Source organism: Narcine bancroftii, chromosome 9 (genome assembly GCF_036971445.1).
Source record: "Narcine bancroftii isolate sNarBan1 chromosome 9, sNarBan1.hap1, whole genome shotgun sequence".
Classification (NCBI taxonomy): domain Eukaryota; kingdom Metazoa; phylum Chordata; class Chondrichthyes; order Torpediniformes; family Narcinidae; genus Narcine; species Narcine bancroftii.
The window spans coordinates 52,301,676-52,325,594 of record NC_091477.1 but is presented as its reverse complement, the minus strand read 5'-3'; the positions used below and the strand labels follow the sequence as shown (position 1 = coordinate 52,325,594).

At 42.3% G+C, this 23,919-nt stretch overlaps 1 long non-coding RNA gene across 3 annotated transcripts in view; it reads left to right on the top strand.

Annotated features, from left to right (window-relative positions):
• Window positions 1-18,608, top strand: part of LOC138743644 (uncharacterized) — an 85,016-nt gene extending 66,408 nt beyond the window's left edge. For all 3 annotated transcript variants that reach the window (XR_011344972.1, XR_011344973.1, XR_011344974.1), the window contains one exon: window positions 18,138-18,608. This is a non-coding gene — a long non-coding RNA (uncharacterized lncRNA). The remainder of the gene's footprint in view (window positions 1-18,137) is intronic.
• The last annotated feature ends 5,311 nt before the right edge of the window (window positions 18,609-23,919 follow it).

The window sequence follows — 23,919 nt, the reverse complement described above, 5'->3', positions numbered from 1 at the left end:
TTTACCATCGTTTCATGCCAGCTGCAGGCAAAGTTATGCAGCCACTTTTCTTTTTTAAATTTTAAATGTACAGTGTATAACCCCCCAACTCCCATACCCATCCACATCCCACCCCGAAAGACCTCAAAGAAAGAAAAGAGAAAGAGAATGGAGAATGCCAAAAATACAGTAAACTACAATGGATCAAAGCAACACCACCACCACGAGCTTCAGGGAATTCAAAATTGTAAACTCATATAGTCCAAATAGGGGCTCCAGACTTCAGAAAAAAAAGTTATTATCACATAAATTTTGTTATTTCTCATTTTTCCAAGTAATATTTCCTTGCTACTGTCATTGCCAATCTTAAAAGCACAATTTGATACTTAGTCAACTTCAACATCAAACTCAACCTCTTAACATTACCTAATAAAAGCAATGTTGGGTCTATTGGTAATTGAATCTTTAAAACATTCTCTAAAAATTCCTTAAGCCGTCTCCAAATGTTGAACCTCATCACATAGCCAAGTCAATGTAAAAAAAAGTCTACTTCTTGAAAACATAAATCTGAAGAACTTAAATTATATTTCTTTTATTTCTGAGGAGTTAAGTAAAATTAATCCAAAAACATTATAATGAACTAACCTATATCGAACATTAATAATCTTAGACATACTATTGTAAAGTAAAAACATCATGAGTTGGGACCGGAGAAGGAGTCACCCAGTACTAAGGAGTAACAGGATGCAGGTGTGACCTTGTACGCTCAAGATAAGTGTGGCAATAACAAGATGATGTGCAGCAGACTAACAGAGAAGGGTAGCAACAGCTTATTCATTGGACAATGTAATGGCATGATAATTTACTAAGTGCGTGTCCTGAGGTATAAAAAAACACCACTTGCTGATATCAGGAGAATGCGCCTTCTCCAACTAACACTGTTAGTTGCAAGTGTTACAATCCGGTAATAAAGAACCTTGATTTCGACTCAGTCTGGTGTCTGACTCACTCATTCTCGAACAAAACAGACCTAACACTATCCTTACAAATAGATCTCCAATCATCATGGTCGATTGTAATTCCCAAATCCTCTTTGCATTTCAATTTCGATTTATGAATATCTAATTTAGGCATTTTACTTTGTAATAGTTTATACATTTCAGAAATAAATTTCTTTTCAACACCTTCTGTAAGTAAAATTTCATGCAGCCACTTTTCAAGCTCTTGTCCGGACATCCCAAGGAACTGAAATAGAATGACGAGGCCACAGCCACGTTCAAGACTGCCAAGGGAGTGCTAGCAAGAGGACCCGAAGGTTGACATACCAAGGGCCCTGATGGTGGATGCATTAGGCACTGTTGTAGGCGGGATCCTGAAGCAGCTCATCAACAGCATCTGGATACCCCTAGCTTTCTTCAGTCATCATTTGAGACTACTGGAGCAGAAGTACGGTGCCTTTGACAGGGAGCTCCTTGCCCTCTTCTTGGCCATATGGCATTTTCACTATTTCCTAGAGGTCAGAAGGTTCACAGTCTACATGGATCACAAGTCATTGAATTTTGCCTTCGCCAGGATGTCAGATCCCTGTCCAGCATGACAACAATAAAAACTCTCCTACATTTCAGAGTTTACGACTGCAATAAAACTCATCGTCGGGAAGAACAATCTCGTAGCCAACAGATTATCCTGCACCACCGTTGTTTCCCTCCATTCACCTGCTCCCAGTATAGACTACATGGCTTTGAAAGCAGTTCAGCAGGAAGATGAGGAGATGGCCATGCATCACAATGCCATCTTGGGACTGAAATTGGAGGACATATATTTTGGTCCAGCAAATGCCTCCCTACTTTGTGACGTATCGACTGGCCAATCAAGGCCCATTGAACCTGCTGTATGGCGACATCAGGTGTTTGATACTATACAGTTTGGCTCAACCTTCGATTAGGATGACAACAAGGCTCGTATAGGTCAAATTCACATTGCTCGGCCTGCACAAGCAATTCAGTGCTTGGGTAAGGACATGCATCAGGTGCCAGATCGCAGAAGTTCAGCGTCACACCAAAGCTCCACTATAAGTTTCTACGCCAACTCAGTGGAGGTTTGATCACATCCACTTGGATATCGTTGGCCCATTTCCCTGTCCAAGGATGCTACTTACCTCTTCTCAATAGTTAACTGGTCATGAGATGACCAGAGGTTGTCCCGCTAACCGACACCTCTGCCTCAGCTTGTGCGAGAGCCCTCATTGCCAATTGGATAGCACATTTTGGACAACCCATGCATATCTCCTCTGACTGAGGAGCTCAGTTTATGTCCAGGTTATGGTCCACAATCTCACAGTTACTGGGCACACAGCTGCTTTGGTCGTCGGTTCTCATCCCCAGTCCAATGGCTTAGTGGAATATTTTCACCATCATATGAAAACGGCTCTCATGGCGCATCTTAAGGGACCAGATTGGATAGATGAACTGCCTTAGGTACTTTTAGGTATCCGTAGTACACCAAAGGAAGATCTAGCTATGACCTTCACAGAATTGGAGTATGGAACTCGATAACCACGGATGGTAACTCATCTAGGAGAGGGAAATCTTTGCTTTCAAGCCTTCGCTTCCTTGTGGCTATACCCGCTCATTGGAAAAGCTTTGGGAGTAAACCCTGAGGAAAATTCTAGAGTCAGAGTCCCAAAGGAGGCCAACTGCTGACCCACTACTGGCACAGCAACTCCTGCATTGCTACTGGAACCAAACTATATCAACTTTCGCTGTTCCTTTGGACCTGTCATTAGCATGGAGAGGGAGGTCCCATTACATGGGCAACATACAGATCTCCATATCAACTCTAGTCTGGCTTGAGCTCTGGTGAAGCTTTGCTTTAGACACAGCATCCATGGTTGACCACAACTGACGGAGGCCACAAGACTAGTTAACAAAAATCAAAATTAATTTTATTTACTTGAAATTATTTGTCAGTCATATCAGCACTGACTTAAATTCTGGCTTGAGGTCATCATGTATTTTCTTGTGTCGTAAAAGTGAAGTTGACATTCGTTTTGATTTTTTTATTGTTATTTATGCACTTTTATGTTTTGGGCACAGGGAAAGAATGATTTAAAATGACAATGGTGTTGTAACAGCAGTACTGTTGCTGGTACAGACCAGAGAGAGCAGAGACCCAATGTTCATTGACAGTGTCCAACTGCATGATTGTTCTGCTAATGTAAAAGGCTGATGGTGTTTGATTTTATATCAGCGAACCCACACAAGTCCACACCCAAGATGGTGGTGCCCATGCTGGGGAGCAGACTAAGAGCGATGTGGACTTCTGAGGATCAGAGACCAGCAGTATGGTGCAGGGCAATGGGGGAAGAAGACCATCCTCATCCCATCAAGAGGGAGAACCCTGGGAAAGGACCCCACAGGGATGGTGACTATGGCAGCAGATCAATAACAGGCTGTGGCCACTGCTCCTGGAGAGTGGCTATTGAGACCAGAATCCGTGAGGTGTCGAAGGTGAGCAGGGCTCACCAAGGACCTCATGAGCTAACAGCTTCCAAATCACACTAGAGGTTCAGAACCAAGGTTCTCTGCTGGAACAGACAGGAGGCCACGTGGTTGCAGAGGTTGTGGCAGTACTGGAGGCAAATCCACTGATGATCAGTGTGACTCTCCTTTACTTCTCTTTCTTTTAATGGTGGAGGCATTGGGCTAGTGGTTTGCGTGTTTTTCCAAAGGCAAAAGACAACAGGTTGTGTTTATTTATGGACATGACAAGGAACCTTGAACAAAAACTCAAACCTGAACTATTTCTGAGCAAGCCACATACACCGTAGTTGGCTTTGGATGCACATGAAAGTCAGCCAAGTAAATAAAGAATATTTCCTTCCTCTGGAAACATAAGTGAATGTGAGTCATCATTACTAATGATTAGTTTGCTTTAATTACCATTCGTTCACTGAATTTATATCCTACAGCTGCCATGGGTCCCGGGATTACTGGCTATTGTGCTACAATCATTCTCTGACATTCTAAACCTGAAAGTAAAAACATAATATTGGAGAAACTCAGCCAGTCAAACAGTGTCCTTTAGCAAAGATAAAGATACATAACTTGCGTTTTGGACCTTCATATTACCTTGATGACGTTTTCATGCCCAAAGCATTTGTTATGTATCTTTTCTTTTGTGATAATACTTCAGCAAGCCAAGGCCTTGTCCAAAGCTCCACACTGCTGTAAGAGCTAAGAGATGCCCAATAACCACGAAAGCTGACCGGATCCATATTAATTATTTTCATATCCGACTCACTGGATCAATCTGGTCATAGACTGATGGCTTAACAGAGACAAACGAGAGATTATGCTGGATAGAAAAGGGATGCAAGATTTTCAATGAAGGAAATGGTATCTAAATTTAGTTAACATTTCCTTGATAGCAAATTGTACACCTCTTTCTCTATCATAATCGAGAATCTCAAGTTCATCTCTGCAAAAAAAAAAGTCTGAAATACTCATCTGCAATCACAAGGCTACAAAAAGGTTAACTGAATACTGGACAACAAAGGCTGTTTTGAATAAGGATAATAAAAATAATGATTTTATTGTCGAACATACACCTACAATACTTGCTGCACCCAAACATGTCCTTATAAAGAAAAAACTATAATAACAAACTCTTTGAATTAAATTAGAGACAATTAACATAACAGAGATAACAAATATCCACCATAATCCTAATGCAAACCATCAATGCTTGAAATAGTGCTCACAGTCCTTTGAAAGAAACTGCTCTTGAACCTAGAGGTGCTGGTTTTCAGGCTTCTGTACCTTTTGCTGGAAGGCAGCAGTGAGCAGAGGATGTGACCATGGTGGTAAAGTTCCTTTGCAATGTTGGCTGCCTGACTGAGGCAGCGACTCACGTAGATGTCTGCAATGGAAAGGAGGTCAGAGAGCCTTTGATGGACTAGGCTATATTTGCCACTTTCTACAGTTTTCTACATTCCTGGGCACAATATTGCCAAATTTAACTGTGATGCAGCCAGTCAATATCCTTTTCACAGTGCACCTGCAAACATTTGTCAATTGAGTATCTGACAACATGCCAAGGTTCCTCAAACTTCTTGGAAGATAGAGGCACTGGTGTGCCTCAATAGGTAACTCCAGGAAAGGTCTTCTGAGACATGGACTCACAGGAACTTGAAGATTTAGATGCCCTTCACTTCATTCCCATCAATAGAAGCAGGTTTGTGATCCCTCGGCCTCTCCTTCCTGAAATCAACAATCAACTCCTTGGTGTTGGTGACGCTGAGAGCAAGGTTGTTGTTCTGGCACCATCCAACCAGATTATTGATCTCTATCCTGTATTCTGACTCATCATTTCTAGTTATTCAGGCAATAGCTGGTAGTGTCAGCAAATTTATAGATTCAGTTGGAGCTGAACTTCACTGCACATTCTTGGGTGAACAAGGAAAAGGGTATTTTTGTTCTGTTTCCATGGATCCACAGATAAAATGTTTCCAGGCTTATAGGATGCCTTCAAAATAGTGATTAGATTATAACATTTGAGTCAGTGCTGAGATATGCAATTGTATGCAAATATAATTGATTATTTTTCATACTTGTTTCTGCTTTATCCACCTTAAGGAATGGTTTCCAGAACAGTCTCACATTTTGTAATTTTGTTGTTCTTTCGGAATACATGTCAGTTGTCAGAATAATAAGGCATCAATCAATCTTATTGAATGTTGGTTTGCGGCTTGATATTGATTGCCATGTTCAGCCATAATCTTATCAAATGATGGAACAGACTTGAGGTGTTCAGTAGCCATCTACTCCTAATTCATAAGCACTGTTTACCTCATTTTGTGAACAATCCTGGAATTGAATCTTGCAGGCATTATAATATGGCAGGGCATTTGGGCAATGAGTCTGTGTCAACTCCTTAAACTGGAATACTAAAAGTTATCTGAATTCTTTGCCCACTGCCTTGCAAATTATTTCTCCTCAGGTAACTTCCTAAACCCCTAATACTCTGTTACCATCATCCTTTACCATCCAGGCGACAACTACTGAATGCAAAAGTATTTCCTTGCATCCCACTTGAATTTTTTCCCTAAAACTTAAAATCTGTCTCCTGGTCTTGAACCATCAGACATAATCCTGAACTCTATTAAACCTCTTCAGTTAGTGACTCTAATTTGCTCTCTATTTCCTCGAGATTATATTTTTTTCCTCATGATCAAAAAAACATGAATTGGTAGAATAGTTGACCACAGTAAATTGCCACAAGTGTGTTGGTGAGTGATAGAATCTAGCAGGGAGAAGGAATGAATATGGGGAGGATAAAATGTGTCACGGTAGGGTCAGTATAAGAATGGGTCTATGATGTTGGTGCAATTTAGTTGAGCCAAAAGGTCAGTTTCTATGCTGTTTCCTCCATGATTCTCTTCCACATCCTAATTTTCCAGCTCCAATCCCTCATTCCTTCAATAAGAGCACATCATTCCCCATCCCCACTCCCCTTCCCAATCCTCCGTAAGCTGCTCCGTTTCTCTGCTCTGAGATCCCTCTGCTGTTTTGAAGGCTTAGAATTATAATCAGGGGACCCCTGTAAGTATCTGATGAAGGGTTAAACTAGTTCTGGATCAAGTCGCAGTACTACATCTTGACTTCCGAGTGTCCAAGATTTCAGCAAAAAATGCAAAAGGCTGCAGAAAGTGGTAAATGTCGTCAAGTTCTTTAGAGACTTATGGACCATCATTATAAAGGATGGATTTCTGCAAAGAACTCTGTGCAACTTGTGGTAACTGAGTGCTGACTTGCCAACTGCGTGGAACTTTCAAGAACAAAGGGAGAATGTAGCTGTGGAGCAGAGAGCCACAGTTGGTGTGGCAGAAGGCAGCTGGAGAGCTCTGTGAAATGCATATGCCATTTAAGTGAGGATTCATAAGTTTATTGCAACACAATATCAGTCAATTTGAAGCCCATTAAATGCCACCAACCTGTGGTTAAGTCACCTGGTTTAGAGAAACTATTTTCTTCTGCCATTGATGCCAGTGATGAAGCTGTGGGTGTGGTGCTGTTACAGAAGAAAAATGATCATGATATTGATAATCCTGTATCCTACTTCTCAAAGAAGGTAAATGATCATCTGAAGAATTATTCCACCATTGAGAAAGAATTGTTAGTTCCTGTGTTTGCTCTACAACATTTTAATGTTTACATTTGTACAGCTCAAAAACCTCTTATGATGTATACTGATCATAGTCCATTGTGGGTTTTTGGTGTAAAATGAAAAATAAGAGTAGACACATGTTAAATTGGAGTTTGAATTTGCATGAGTATGATTTGATGATAACATATTGTGAAAGGATAATGTGAATGCTGATTGTCTTTCTAGATGCTAAACTTTGTAAATTATATTAGTTACTGTGTGTGCTTGTAGATGAACATATTGTATATTGTGCACCTTAATTAATTACTAACATTTTGTTCTTACCGACCAAAATTTTCTTTGTGGGTTGGAGGTGTTATGGACCATGGATTGACCTTTTGGACTGTGGACTATTATTATAAAGGATGATTTCTGCTGATAACTCTCTGCAATTTTAGGTACAGCTAAGTGCTGACTCACCAATTGCTTGGAACTTTCGAGAACAAAGGGAAGATCCAGCTGTACTTTAGAGCGGCAGATGGAGCAGCAGAGGGCTGCTGGAGAGCTTTGTGAAATGCTCATGCCTCAGAAGTGATGATTCAAAGGTTTATTGCAATGCAACATCAGTCATTTCTCTCTCCAATGTTCAATACAACATCCTTCATTATCAGTTAAAGAACTGAACTTGGACGTTGACCTTTGAGATTCAATTCTGTGGACTGTATTTTTTGGAATGACTTACTTGACTGACTAGGGGTTTTTGTGGAATTTTTCTTTTTGAATATTGTGCAGTCTGTAATGGCCTAGAATTTTGCATACACCCTGTTCATTAATCTATGATATCTTTATATTTGCAGTCATATGGTATGTAGTCATTAATAGAGTTAAAATGTAACTCTTTTGAATTGCATCTTCTGTTGTTGCTGGTTTGAGACACAAGATATCTACGAAGATGCTGCCTCAAAAAGGCAACCAACATCATAAAGGAACCCTATCACCCTTATCATAACCTCTTCTCTCTGCTACCTACAGGTAGAACGTGCAGAAAGAAGCTGAAGTCCAGCCCCAACAAATATCAGCCTTTTCAACATCCTCAACTACCCAGCCCTTAATCATTAACTACTCTATGACCCCCTAAAGATCTTTCTGCACAATTCAAAACACACTTTTCTTACATACTAAGTGCATCAACACAGGCGCACCTTAAGCATGCGTGCTTAGCTCACTGCTCTACTCACTATGCACCCATGACGCGTGGCCAGGCACAATTCTAATACTATCTACAAATTTGCCGACTCCATGATTGTCAGCAGAATTACAAACGACAATAAGGAAGCATAAAGGAGTGAGAGACATCTGCTCGTTAAGTGATGCCATGTCAACAATCTTTTCCACCTCTTCTCTGTAGTGCAACTCATCATTTTTGTTGATGAAGCTAACTACTGTTGTGTCATCTGCAAATTTGATGACACTGTTGGAGGTGGATGTGGCAATGCAGTCATGAGTCAGTAGCATGAACAGGAGCAGGGTGAGGACACAGCCCTGAGGTGGTGGTGCTTGACAGTCTGCTACTGACCCAAATAGCTGTGGTCTTTCCATTAGGAAGTCCAGAATCCAATTGCAGAGAGGGATGTTGAGTCCCAGTGAGGACAGCTTCTCCACCAGCCTCTGGGCAATGATCATTTTAATGCCAAGCTGAAATCAATGAACAGCATCCTGGCATATGAGACATCATTCTCCAGGTGGGACTGGGCAGATTGAAGTGACAAGGCTATAGTATCATCTGTGGAATGTTTTTTTCTTTAGGCAATTTGAAATGGATCCACTATCTCAGAGAGGTATGCTTTGATGCATTCCATCACCAGATGCTCAAAGCATTTCATAATTATGGAGGTCAGTGCCACAGAGGCCTGTTACTGTCACCCTCTTGGATACCAGGATGAAGGTGGCTGTCTTGAACCCTCAGGGAATGATGGAATGCTGCTGTGAGGTATTGAAGATGTCTGTGAAGATTTCCATCATTTGGTCTTCTTGGTCCTTCAGTACTCAACCAGGCATGTTGTCTGGCCCAATGCCTTGGATAGGGTTTTCCTCACTTCAGCAGAGGGACACTGTGCTTTCATTGACATCATTCTGTTCCTCTCATCAAACTATGCATGAAAGGTGTTCAGTCTGACTATAAGGGAGGCGTCATTATCCTTAATTCTCAGGTTGACTTGTGATCTCTTATAGTCTTGATTCCTTGCCACATGCGCCTCCTGTTGGTGGTTTAGCGCAGCAAATTGCATGGGAGAGTTCAGCCCTAGCTGATCTTAGTGCTATCCTGTCCCCTGTCCTGAAGGCAGCCTCACAAGCTCTGAGAAAGGCTGGGATCTTTGCATCCAACCATGATTTCAGGTTAGCCCAGGTTGTGAAGCATTTAATCTCAGTGACATCCTCAGTGCGCTTGCTGATGTTGGCAGTCATTGAGTTTGTGTACTCCTCTCTGTTTACATGACCATTGTAGGTGGCCACCTCCCTGAAACAGCTCTATTCTGTGCTCTCAAAGCAATCTTGCAGCACTGCTATGCGCCCAACCCCCACCACTTTCTGCTCTCCTTGTGAACTGTTTGCTATGCCAGTGGTTTCATGCTGGGGTGAGCAGAATAGATATGTGATCTAGGTAACAACTGTGGCATCGAGGTGGAGCCTTGTACGCACCAGGGACATTGGTGTACAAATGACCCAGGGTGTTCCGTCCTCTGCTGCTGATATTTACATGTTGTTGAAACTGGGGGAAGATTGTTTGCAGGTTGGCATGATTGAAGTCACCAGCAACAATCATGGCACCATCAGGGAAATCTGGGATTCGCAGATGGCACCATACATCTCCTTCATGGCTTTACCCTCATTGGCTCAAGACAGAACATAGACTGTGGAAATCAGCGTGGCCAAGAATTCCCTGGGCACGTAGAAGGGTCTGCATTTCACCAGCAGGTACTTATTCCCTACTAAGCATAACAGAGAGATTGGTGCACCAGTTCTCATCGATGTAAATACACAGTCCCCCTCCTCAAGTCTTGCCAGCTGTTTGCCCTGAAGGCTGCATCGCTGAGTCTGGAATGGTGTCCTGGAGTCCTGTTTCTATAATCACCAGAGCACAGCCGCCCTGCACTTCTCTCTGGTTCAGATGTAGCTCAGCTAATCCATTTTCTTCTCCAGCGATATTTGAGAATAAGATAATCAGGAACACGGCTCTGAATGGGGTTAACTCTCAGTTCCACACTTCTGGCTTCTCCAGCAGAGCTTCCAATGGCCTCACATGCATCTCGCAAAATCTGCTCCGCAGTTTGCAGCAGTCTGTGCTTCCTATTTCAGTAGGTTTAAACAGCTGAAGCAGTTCTTACCAATCTGTTAATTTGAAAATTTGATTAGCATTTTGTATTTGACAAAAATATCCTGATCATAGACACAGCAGGGATTGTGGATTTTACCCTTTTGAGGGGCAGTGGTGGTCGTTGCAACCTCGTGTGCCGCCATCTTGTATGCATGCATTAAGCATACACGATATGTGTGTGCATGTTCTAATTCATTTTTGAAATTCATTTCTATTTAAATCAATGGAATAGAATTTCAGAGGTGTACTTAGCTGATGTAGGCATTTAGGGAAGCCACTGAGAACATTATATTCATGTCTCATCCAATAACCACCTACCTCTGCCTACACACCATCAACACCACTGGTAGCACTTGGATCAACGAAAGACCACAGTCAGTGCGAATTGGAAACCATGTCTCCTCCTCTCTGATTATCAGTGCTGGTGCACTGCAAGTATGCGTTCTTAGCCCATTGCTCTACTCCCTCGACTGTGTGGCCAGGAACAATTCCAACGCCATCTACAAGTTTGCTGATGACACCACAGTTGTCGGCAGAATCACAAACAGCAATGAGGAAGCAGACAGGAGGGAGAGAGATCAGCTCTTTGAGTGATATTACACCAACAACTTTGCTTTCAACATTAACAAATCCAAGGAGATGATTGTGGACTTCAGGAGGGAGTCAGGGGAACATGGCCCAGTCCTCATCGAGGGCTCAGTAGTGGAGAGGGTCAAGAACTTTAAATTCCTGGGTGACAACATCTCTGAAGATCTGTTCTGGAACCTCCATGCTGATGCTCGCTAGAGGCTATACCTTGTGAGGTGCTTGAGGAGATTTATATGTCACCAAAGACTCTCAGAAACTTCTACAGGTGTACCATAGAGAGCATTCTGGCTGGTTTTATCACCGTCTGGTAATGGAGGTGTCAAATCTCAGGACAAGGAAAAATTCCAGAGGGTTGTTAACTTGGCCTGTGACATCGCAAACACTAAACTTCACTCCACTAAGGACATCTACATGAGGCTTATCTTTAAAAAAAAAGCAGCCTCTATCCTTAAAGAGCCCCACCACTCAGGCCATGCCCTCTTCATTCTGCTAACATTGGGGAAAAGGTTCAGGAGCTTAAAGATGAGCACTCAATGGCACAGGACAGCTGCTTCCCCGTTGCCATCAGATTCCTGAATAATCAATGAATCAAAGATACTGGGTTACTTTTCATGCACTACAATTTTATTTTTTATACATTATCGTTGTAAGACAGTTCACAATAGGAATGTTTGCCCTGTGATGGTGCCACAAAACACTGAATTTCGTGGCTCGTTCATGACAATAAATTCTGATTCTGACTTCACCTTAAAGAAAAAAACACCCTTACTTTTCTGGAACTCCTCCATTACATTTTTTCAGATGAGTTTCCATATCAAAGGCATGGTTCAAATGCAAATTAAAAATTCATCAGACCATCAATCAATGACCTGATGTGTCATGAGTGTACAGTTAAGCGTACATCATCATCATTGCTGCTTGGGGAAAACAATTTTACCTGGAAATAATGGTTCCCTACCTTAATGTGCAAGTGCTTGCATACATGCCGTCCTTGATTAACTGAGAAAATTTCACTTGAGATTTTCTCTGTAAAGATATGCCCTATAAAATGCAATACAGCGAACTAAGTATTGCCTCAATAATGTGTTTTACATTAAACATTTTACATCACTGGATTGTGAAGATAACATTGCATTAATTGTGCTTTGCAAAGTGATGAATGATACAATCTCCTTTCTCCGCTCTCTATTATTAAGATTGGTCACATTTATTAATGTTATAAATTAGCATCCATTCTGGAGATCAGCAATTGTGCATAATTCATATGGGAAGACTAACTACCTATCAGGTAAAATGTTTCATTAGAGTTTGAAATTTTACAGTGGTATCCATCTATTTTTATCTTGCCTGGAAAAGATGCAAATGCAAAAATAATTCATGCTTCAGCAATAATTATTGCTATGAACTGTAATCCGAATATCAATGAGATCATGGAAAATCTACATGAAATTAGCAGTTATCTAGTTTTGTCATTTAGTAATAAACCTGTTTAGTACCACTGATGAAAGCCAATGGATTAAAAATCATCTCTTGCTTTCAATCGAATAATAAGATTCACAAATTGCATGCTTCCGAAAAAAAAATAGTTATCAATGTTGTTTGAAAGACACAGACTAATGTATAAAGGAAAATTTGAAGAGATACTTGTTATTTTTATTTATCTTTAATACTTTATGTCATGATTATAATGTAATTAAAATTCCCTGAACCATCAAACAGTTTGCAAATAATTAATCCTACATTAATTGAATTGCTTATTGTCAAATGTACCAAGATACATGAAAAGCCATGTGCTATCCAGGCAAGTCAATCCATACCAGGAAGTGCAAAAATATAGCAAAAGTGAATGAATTCGTGTTGCAGAGAGAAATCCAGTTAAAACAGTGCAAGTATCATGAAGAGACAAGGATTGTGAAATCAAGAGATTATCTTTTATTTATAAGAAATTTATTCAAGAGTCTGATAAAGGTGGGAAAGAAATTGTCCTTGTATCTGATGGTGCATGTTTTTAAACTTATACTTTCGGCCTGGTGGGAGGAGAGAGAAGTGCGTGTGAGTAGGCAGGAATAGGTCCTTCATTAATGTGGATAGTGATGCTATCAGTGAATTTCTGGTTACACATTGCACACTCCAAGTAATTCTGAATAGAAGCACAATATCCTAAAGAATTAAGTGAATTAGATACATGCAACAAAATTTGGGCTATACTTAGACATGGGGTAACGTGGCAATTAATATTCATGCTGCTCAAATGGCAGGCTTTGGATCTTGCCTCCTATTGTGCTCTTTCGTTTCAGTCATTGTACTCTTTCAGGGACTGATATACTTCTTGTTATTAAGGGAATCAAGGGACATGGGAATAGTACTGAAAACTGCAGCTGCTTGGCAAGAATGAATGGCAGACTAGGTTGAAGGGGTCAGAGAGCTTACTTCTTCCATTCTTATGGAAAATCTTTTACTCAAGTTTATTGAGGGCCAGAAATATAATTAGAAGAGACACAGAATTAATGTGGGAACAAAATCAAAATGGAGGTGGGCAAAGTGTTGAGTAATTCACCTACCAACACCCAATGCTTTTTCATCATCTGGAAGAAACAAGGCACGATAGAATGGTTTCCATTTATCTGGGTAAATGCAACAGGAACAGTACTCAAAAAGGCTTGACATGGCCAAATCAATACAGCCAACTTGATCGTCAATATCATAAACTAAGTTCTTCCTCTCAAAGTGGTGCAGACTGATCCTAAGTGATGATAATTGTCACAATATTTTCATTATCTAAATTAACAACTTGGCTGAAAGGATCTTATGTTATAAGAGCAAGTTAGATGGCAAAATTGAATTATGGGAGAGGATGTAAAGGGACTTCAAGTGGGTAAGTTCATGGCAGATCAAATACAATGTTGCAAAATGGGAAAGATCCATTTTGGTACAAGTAACAAGAAGTTGATTATTTGTTAAAGGGTTAAAAACCATGCTCAAAGGGATCTTGGCCATTACTGAAAGACATTATGTAGGTGCAGCAAATGGTTTGTCAGAGCTTATTTTGGGAGAATTTGAATGAAGGACTAAGACAATCTGACAGACTGACAGAGCCTTGGTCAGGCCATAGCTTGTAAAGTGCATACAATTTTGATCTCCTTCCTATAGAAAATCTATACTTGTTACGGGAGGAGTGGAGAGAAGATTCACTAGACTAGTTTGTGGGATGGTTGGTTTACTGTATGGGTATGGACGCACTCTGAACTTTAGAAGAATTGGAGATCTCATCGAAACATCCAACATCTTTAAAAGAATTAGAATCAGGATCAACAATAGGCCATTTGTCCAAAATGAGGAGATATTTCTTCACTGAGAGGGTGGCAATTCTTTCAAGCTGTCCACCCCCATGGGTTATGGATGATCAATTATTATGTTCATTGATGTCAGAAATTGATAGACATTTGAACATTAAGAAAATCAAGGGATGAGGAGATAGTGCTGAGAAATTATGCTGAGGTAGAGGATCAACCATAATATTAATGAGTGGAGGAATGGGCACAAAGGGTCATATGGATTACTTTGCTTCTATTTTTTATTGCACTGATGAGAAAATACATTGGTTCATGATGCACTTATGGACCAGAAAGAGAGGACGTGACCTTTATTGCCACTCCCGTTCCTTGTTTCTGTGACTTAATACACTACTCTGATCATTCACTCCCTTCTTTCCTGTTAAAGCTGAAGTGTGCTTTTATGTAAAGCTCTACAGTATTTCCAAATAAATATTTGCTTGAGCAGTATTGACGTCTCATCACAGTGCATTGACAGACTGTTGGAGGCTTATTTTCTGCTCTAGTTCCCAGTATCAGCAATATCTTGTATCTCTCTTGTCATAGTGTGGCTAAGAAGGACTTCCAATGTATTTCAGAGATGCTTTCCAGTGGCAAATAAACAAGAAATTATTAGGGTACTTTTGAAATCCTCATCCATACCCAATTTATTCCCATTCAAGTAGGAGATTGTTTCAGGTGAAAACAGCACCCTTCAGATTTCAGATTTATTGTCAGAGTACAAAGATACAACCCTGAAATTCCTTTACTTCTGCGGGCAAGGAAGAATTACCACCAATTGGTAGTGCAAAAAATAAATTATACACAGCGTGAACCTGTAACCAAATAAAAGAACTGTAATAGATAATGAATGTAAACAAACTGACTGTGCAATAGAGAGAGAGCAAAGAAAATTAATAAGTACATAAGTCAGAGTCCTTAAATGAGTCCCTGATTGAGTTTGTTGTCGAGGAGTCTGATGATGGAGGGGGAGCAACTGTTCCTGAACCTGGTGGTGTGAGTCTTGTGGTACCTATACCCCTTTCCTGTTGGCAGCAGCAAGAACAGAGCATGTGCTGGGTGGTGTGGGTCTTTGATGACTGCTACTGCTCTCCAATGGCAGCGTTCCCTACATATGTACTCAATAGAGGGGAGGGTTTTGCCTGTGATGTCCTTTTTCAATATTTTTATTGGTTTCATCAAATAAATGTCACATACATGACAATAAAATATTAACAAATCTTATATGGTAATAAAAATGAAACCTACGTTACATGAAAAAGTTAAAAAAGGAAAAAACACTATATTAATTAACTAATTGCCAATCCCCTCCCTTCCGAGGCTGCCGGTTTAACACAAAAAACCCAATACTATTAATAAAAGGGAAGGTAAACAATGGGGTCAAAAAACCAGAAACTAATTAATCTTACAAATTTTGAAAATAATTAAGTGAGGAACTCCTTAAAGAAACAGATTCATTTCAGTCATGGAACATCTAATTTTTTTCCAAAGTCAAACATGCCATCATATCAGACAACTATTGTGTATGAGTGGGAGGGACAGCATCTTTCTATCTCAGTAATATGACCCTTGTAGCAATAAGGAAGGCATAGGTATCTACAAAGGATTGTGAGGCAGTCAATATCAAACCTGTAGGCCCACTCATTCCAAAAAGAGCAAAAGGATTTGGAGTCAAATTTTAAGAACTAAAGACAACCAGAACATAGGATACAGTGAACCTTCTTCAGTTATACACTTATCACATTTATAAGAGAGATTAGAATAAAATTGAGCCAATTGGACTTTGGAATAGGAGGCCCGGTGTACATCCTTAAATTGTAATAATGAATGTCTAGCACAAAAGAGAGGATGAATGCATACACTTCAGAATACAACTTCATGTAGTTTCAGAAAATAACTTGAAATCTTGTTCCCTTAGATTTTTAAAAATTCTGTCCAGGGAATTGTCCAATAATTTAGAAAATTAATAAGTACATAAGTAATATGATAAGAAGTTATAAATCACATTAGGTTCTAAGTCTTCAATAAGTTATAAATCACATTAGGTTCTAAGTCTTCAATAAGCATCAAATTTAAACCATTCAAAAAGCTCTTAACCTGCAAATAATGAAAGAAATGGTGTCTAGGTATTTTAAATTTGGTGGACACCAAAAGAAGCAAGATTTCGGTCAGTAAAAATATCTAAAAAGGATTGGATACCTAAATTTGACCAATGATGGAAACTGATATCTTGAACCAACAGTAAAAGGAAGGAATTACCGAAATTAAGACAAATTAATAAGTTAAGGGTCCCAAAATGTTTCCTAAATTTAAACCAGAATTATCCGTTAATTTGGAGGCCAAAAAAGGTAAAGATCTTCGAAGTATTGAAAGAAGAGAATACTTTTTGGTGGATTTAATTTCTAGATTAATCCATCTTGAAGCACCTACATTTTCCTTGTGATGAATCCAGAAAATAATATCTCATATTAGCTGCCCAGTAATAAAACCTAAACTTCGATAATGGCAATCCCCCATTCTTTTTAGTATTTTGAAAGAAAACTTAAAAAAAAAGACGGGGGTGCTTATTATTCCATATAAAAGAAGATATGATAGAATCTAATGAATCAATAAAGGATTTGGGAACAAAAACAGGTATGACCATTTACCTACCTTTTGGAGGGCTTTACGCTCAGGTGTTCCCATTCCAGGCTGTGATGCAGCTGGTCAGCACATTTTCCACCACACCTCTGTAGAAGTTTTCCATGGTTTCTGGTGTCATACCAAACACCCACAAACTCCTGAGGAAATAGAGGCCATGACGTACTTTCTTCACAATGCCATTGGTGTGTTGAGACCAGGAAAGGTCCTCTGAGATAGTGACTCCTAAGAACCTAAATTTGCTCGCCCTCTCCACCTCCCATCCTCCAATGATCACTGGATTGTCTACCTCTGGCTAAATCAACGCCATAGTTCTGGTGACATTGTGTCCCAGATTGTTGTTGGTGCACCATTCAGCCAAGTTTTCAATCTCCACCCTGTATGTGGACTCATCCCCTTCCTTTACACAGCCCTCTACCATGGTATCGTTGGCAAATTTGTAGATGGTGAGCTACACAGTTGTAGATGTAAAGTAAGTAGAGCAGATTGACAAAGATTGTGGCGATGTTCTTACCAAACTTCACTGCTTGTGATCTGGAGGTATGGAAATCCATGATCTAATTACACAGTAGGCTAATTGTATGAAAAATGGGTGGCACAGACTTGTGAGCCAAAATGGCCTGCTATCGTGCTGTATTTCTCAATTTAAAATTCTAATGGGTGCTGTAGCCATTTAAACAACTGATCAGGTGTCAGGAAGTTGGACCTGGGGCAACCTTTAATTCCTTTAGCCAAACCCACTTTGCATTAAATGTGGGCTGAAGTGGTGTTTTAGCTTGTGGTGATAGAAGTGTGTTTAACATTTCTAACAAGTGCTCAATAAGATACATCATTAAGAGAAATACAAGAAATTACAGATGCTGGAAACATGAGCAAACAGGCACGAACTGGGGGCACTCAGCAGGTCAGGCAGCATTCACGGAGAGAAATGGACAGTCAAGTTTCGGGTTGGGAACCATTTCGAATTTTGACCTAGGGTCTTGTGTCAAAACATTGACTATTTCCTTCCATGGATGCCAGCTCTGCTTTGCTTGCTCAGGGAATACCATTAATTCTGTTTCTTCCTTCATATACAGGTTGTACCTCATAAATCCGGCGACGTTGGGACCTGGACATTGCCAGACTTCAGAAAATTATGGAAAAAATAAATTGACCCCAAAGGGAACCCCCTATGTATTATGAAGACATCCTGAAGGGCTAAAATACAGATGAATACAAGAAATAAATAAGACTGTGTCACCAAAACACTTGGCTGCGGTGCAAACAGATTTTATCGCATTAGCACTGTTAACAGCGCCGCCCTGGCAGCAAATTCAAAACGTGCCAGACCATGGGAGTTGCCAGGACACAGAGTGAAAGATGAGAGGTACAACTCATTGAGAGTTTGTCTTCTCTGTTTTTCCTCAGGACTTACAGAATTTTACTTGAGAGTCGTGACAGAATTAAGCAGAGGAGATGAGCAATGGCTCAAAATGAGGTTAGTGTTTCTGTCTCTGGAGTTTGTGGAAAATCTGGATGATTGCATCAACTAATGAAGGAAATAAAGCTTGAGAAAATCTACAAACTGCTTTGAGTACATGAACATGATTAATAATTTAAATATTTTGTTCCTGTCTTCTCTTTTGATTCAAGTCCATCTGCTTGTTCTCAAAATGTTTCATTTTATATTCATCTTCCAGTCAAACTTTGATTTAGTGAATACATTCTTAATTTGTGCTCTGAACACACTCTACAGACTAACTCTTAACTGTGGAACATTAGCCGCTGGCAGTAGTTCATTACCGCTGTCCTTTTACAATACTTAAGGAATTTATCAAAGCTCTACTCAACACATTCAGAATTGCTTGCATTGACTAACACAGAAAGTCAAGAAAATTGCATGGGGAAAAGACTCGTTTGCATAAATTATCATGACCTTTTGAGCATCACCAGGTCAATTCAGATCATGATTGGAGCTGAATCAGATATTCAACAATTTAAAAAAAATTCTGAAATTTACAGAACTATAGGTTTAATATACAGTAAATAGCTATAATTTTATATTACAATTACTTTCTATGAATGGAACATTATGAATGACACAATTTAATCATAATAATCGAAATAGAATAGCATCATTTACAAAACCAGCTGAAACAGGATTCTATTCAACTTTTCTATTAACAATCTAATTTTACTGACCTCAAATGTTGATGGAGATAAGATCCAATGATTGAAGTTCAAACAGACAGCACAGCTCCATGTTGAAGCATCTTCATTGTTAACATGCGATAGGCTCTCTGAAAGGCCACATGAAACCACACAGTCAGAGTCTAGCATTATGTATTGTTTAAACTATTGGAAAGAGAAGACCTCCTCATGCAGGCAATCAACAGTTGCAAGTGTTTTGGGAGCCAGGGCAGGAGTCAGAATTTTAATACCATCGTCGAAAGAATCAAAGGCATGTTAATCCAAGGCTTTTATTAACTAGAAGAAAGGAGCGTATCACATGTAGGTCGACCAGTCCAGAATGATCTAGTCTGGCTAGGAGTAACCCTTTAAGACCTGCCAGTAGATGTGGCTACATTCTCAGCCAATCACAATAATCCTACACTACAATCTATACATATACACATTGGTGATAGAATCTGTACTATCACATTCACCCAAAAAAGAAAAAAAGGGCCCACTGGAGGTTAGGGGCTGTACTGGTCAGGGGACATGACCATCCAGCATGACCACCGTGGTGCCAGAATTGGGGTCGCTGGAGTCGTGTCACCGGCAGGCTCGTCAGTGACAATCCCCAATGGCATTTTCAACAGTCTGGCCTAAGCTGGTGGGGTGGTGCTGGTCCTTCTGTTTGAGCACATGACCTGGGGAGAAGGAATAGAGTGAAGTTGGGTTGGAAGTACTGCTGGAGCTGATCCAGCTTGGGCTAGGACCCTTACCGAGACTGTGTCCTCCTGCTTGTCCGGGTTCCCAATGTAGCCATAATGTGGGTTCGCATGGAGCAGAGTCACTCGGTCAACCAAGGGGTCGTTCTTTGAGTACCGGACATGGAGTCACAGGAGGACCAGCCCGGGAACCGTGAGCCACGCTGGTATGGTTGTTCCTGATTCGGATTTCCTCAGGAAAGAGAACATCCTTTCATGAGGGTGGCATTGGTCATGGTGCATAGGAGGGAGCAGATGGATTGTAGGGCACTAGTGAGCATGACCTGCCAGCGAGAGGTGGGGAGACCTTTGGACCGGAGGGCAAGCATATCCGCTTTCCAGACAGTGGCATTCTCTCTTTCGACCTGCCCATTACCACGTGGGTTATGGTTGGTGATCCTGCTTGAAGCAATACCATGCTCATAAACGAGGACCCCCTGTCACTGTGGATATAACTAGGGTACCCAAAGATGGCAAAGATACTGTACAGAGCCTCTATGACTGAGGAGATGGTCATGTCCAAGCAGGGCACAGCGAACGGGAATTGGGAGTACTCGTCGATGGCTGTAAGGATGTAGGTATTACAGTTGGTCGACAGTAGGTGGCCCTTGAAGTCCACGCTGAGACGCTCAAGGAGCGAGTGGCTTTGATGACGTGGGTGTTCTCTGAATGGAAGAAGTGAGGATTGCACTCAGTGCACACCAGGCAGACTCGGGTCATGCAGAGAATCTTCTCGACCGTGTAGAGCAGGTCGCGAGCTTTGACATAGTGTGTGAACATAGTGACCCCTGGATGATAGAGTTCCTCGTGGAGTCTCTGCAGCCTGTCCAGTTATATGTTGGTGAAAGTCCCCCTGGAGAGCGCATCTGGGGGGTCGTTGAGTTTACCTGGCCGATACAGTATGTCATAATTAAAGGTGGAGAGATCGATTCTCCACCTGGCGATTTTGTCATTCTTGATCTTACCTCGCTGGGTAATGCTAAACATGAAGGAGACCGTGCGTTGGTTGGTTAGCAGTGTAAAGCGCCTGCCAATGAGGTAGTGTCTCTAACGATGTACTGCTTCGATTATGACTTGGGCCTCCTTCTCAACAGAGGAATGTCGACTCTCAGGACCCTGGAGAGTTCTGGAGAAGAAGGCTACCAGCCGGCCGACGTGGTTCAAAGTGGCTGCCAGTGCAAAGTCGAACGCATCGCTCTTGACTTGAAATGGGATGGATTCGTCGATGGCGTACAGCGTTGCAGCGTTGATGTCCAATTGGATGCGGTCAAAGGATGCTCTGGCTTCGGTTGACAGGGGGAAGAAAGTGGTCTTGATGAGTGGTCGTGCCTTGTCGGCATTGTGTTGAACCCATTGGGCATAGTAGGAGAAGAAGCCCAGGCAGTGTCTGAATGCCTTCTGGGTGTGGGGTTGGGGGAGCAAGTCCATGAGGGGACACATGCGGTCAGGGTCTGGCATTACCACCCTGTTCTCCACCACACAACCTAGAATTGCGAGCCATGTGCTACGGAAGACACACTTGTCGAAATTGTTGGTCAAGTTCAGCTGAATTGCAGTATGAAAAAATTTCTTGAGGTTGGCATCATGATCCTGCGTGTCATGGCTGCAGATGGTGACATTGTCCAGATACAGGAAAGTAGCTGGTAGCCCGTTCTGGTCCACCATCCAGTCCATTTCCCACTGGAAGACTGCAACGTCATTCGTGACCCCAAAGGGTACCCTGAGGAATTGATACAGCCGCCCATTCGCTTCGAAGGCCAAGAAAGGTCAGTCTTCTCGACGGATTGGGAGCTGGTGATAGGCCAAATGCAAGTCAATGGTGGAGAACACATGGTATTGGGCGATCTGATTCACCACATCTGTGCTCCGTGGGAGGGAGTACACATCCAGAAGCGTGAAGTGGTTGATTTTCTGGCTATAGTCAAATACCATCCACGGTTTCTCCCCGTTTTTAACAACCACCACCTGGGCCTTCCAGGGACTCGAGCTGGGTTCGATAATGCCCACGTCCAGCAGTCTGCACACCTGGCTTGTTATGAATTTTCTGTCTTCATAACTATATTGCCAGCTTTTGGTGGCCTCAGACTTCCAGACAGGGGTAAGGTTTGTGAAGAGTGCTGGCGGAGCAACTCGGAGGGTGGAGAGGCTACAGGTGAGGCCCAGGGATGCGGGGGTGGGTGGCTTGGGCTGCTGCTGGGAGTAGGCTTCGGGGGTGGAGTGGTTACAGACAGAGAGTGAATCGTGAAGCCCCCCAAAGATCAGGGAAATGGTTCGGAACTGGCACTGAAAATCCAGTCCCAGCATTACGGGGCGCACAGTTGGGGAAGGACTATTAGTTTGAAGTCTGTGAACATGATACCCTGAACTTTCAGGGTCACCACATAATACCCTTTTACCCCGGTCGAGTGTGATCTGGTCGCCAATTAAATGCTCTGGGCAGTGGGGAGAATAGCCAGTCCACAACGGTGGGCCAGATCTGGGCGGACAATACTGTCAGTTGACCCCAAGTCAAATAAGCAATTGGTACGGTCTCCATGCATCAGTTCCATTGCTTTTGTGAGGGGATGGAGGAAGTCTTGGTCTAGGGTTACTGATGCAGTAACTTGTAATAGGGAGAGTGGAGTCCTACATGATGATGTCACGCAACGTGCGCGTGGTGACGTCATAGAAATAGTTGGGCCGGAGCAGTCAGCATCGAGGAGTTGTTGCTGCTGCCTTCAGCCTGCTGGGGATGTCGGCCATCCAATGGTAAGTGCTGGGGGTCACTGGTTGCTTTCAGCGGTGAGGCGGTCAGTCGGGCGGTCGTGGCGGTGGGTACCAGGTCGGTAGCATCGGTCATGGTGGCATGTCCCTGGTCAGCAACATCAGTCGTGGCAGTGGGTACTGGGTCAGTAGCATTGGTCACGGCAGCATTGGTGGTGGTGGGTCCCTGGTCAGCAGCATCGATAGCGGTGGCGGCGGGCTCAGCAGTGATGGTGGCGGCAGGTCCCTGGTCAGCAGTGGCGGCGGCCGTTGAAGTCAGGGCTGTGGCCTGGTTGGACTTTACTTCGTGAGGGAGTGTGAAGCAGGCCAATGTCATTGCGGCGAAGGAGGGTTGTACTTTCCACGCTCGGCATCTCCCCTGTGACATCAGGCGCTGCTGCGCGGTGGAGCCTCGCTCTTATTGGACAAGAGCTCTAATGAAGAAATGTTTGAATGGGAGGGTGGCGGTTGGGCTTCACATGAGGGACTGTGTTTGACGGTGGCCATTTTGGAGCAACAGACTACACCAAAGTGGTCGTTTTTAAGGCACTTCTGGCTGCTGGCTTTTCTCGCCAGGCACTGGGACCTGCTGTGCTTGTCCTTCCCACAGAAATAACACTTCGGGGTCACATTGGGCAGTGTAGCGGCAGCCAACAATCCGTTGTTGTGCCAGGGGTTAGTAGGGTTGAGGGAGGGCATCCTACTCACATCAGAGTGTGGGGTGCAGCCCTGAGAGTACATGTCCATACTTAAGACTGCATCCTCCATTGTCTCTGCGATCCCGTGTTTTAGCAGGCGCTGCCTCACCTCATTCAATCGGACTCCGGCCACGTAGGCATCCTGAATGAGATCGTCTGTGGTCTCCGCAGCAGTTCTGTCTGTGCAGGCACAGTCCCTGCCATTGCCCTTAGTGAATATAAGCTCTACAGGACTCACCGGGCTGTTGCCTCTTTGTCGTTAGTTTGTACCGAGCATAGACCCTGTGCACCGGTCGCTTGTAGAGCCCTTTCAGCACCTTCATGGCTGCGGCATAAGTGGTCGCTTTCTGGATGCTCTGGTAGACTCTCGGGGACACCATAGTCATCAATATTAGTAGTCGATGGCTGTCCTCTATCACTGCAGGATCAGAGAGCTTAAAGTCATTCGAGGGTGTAGCTGACTGTGGGTCGATGTCGAGGCGTTCCAGCCGTAGCATACGCTCTAT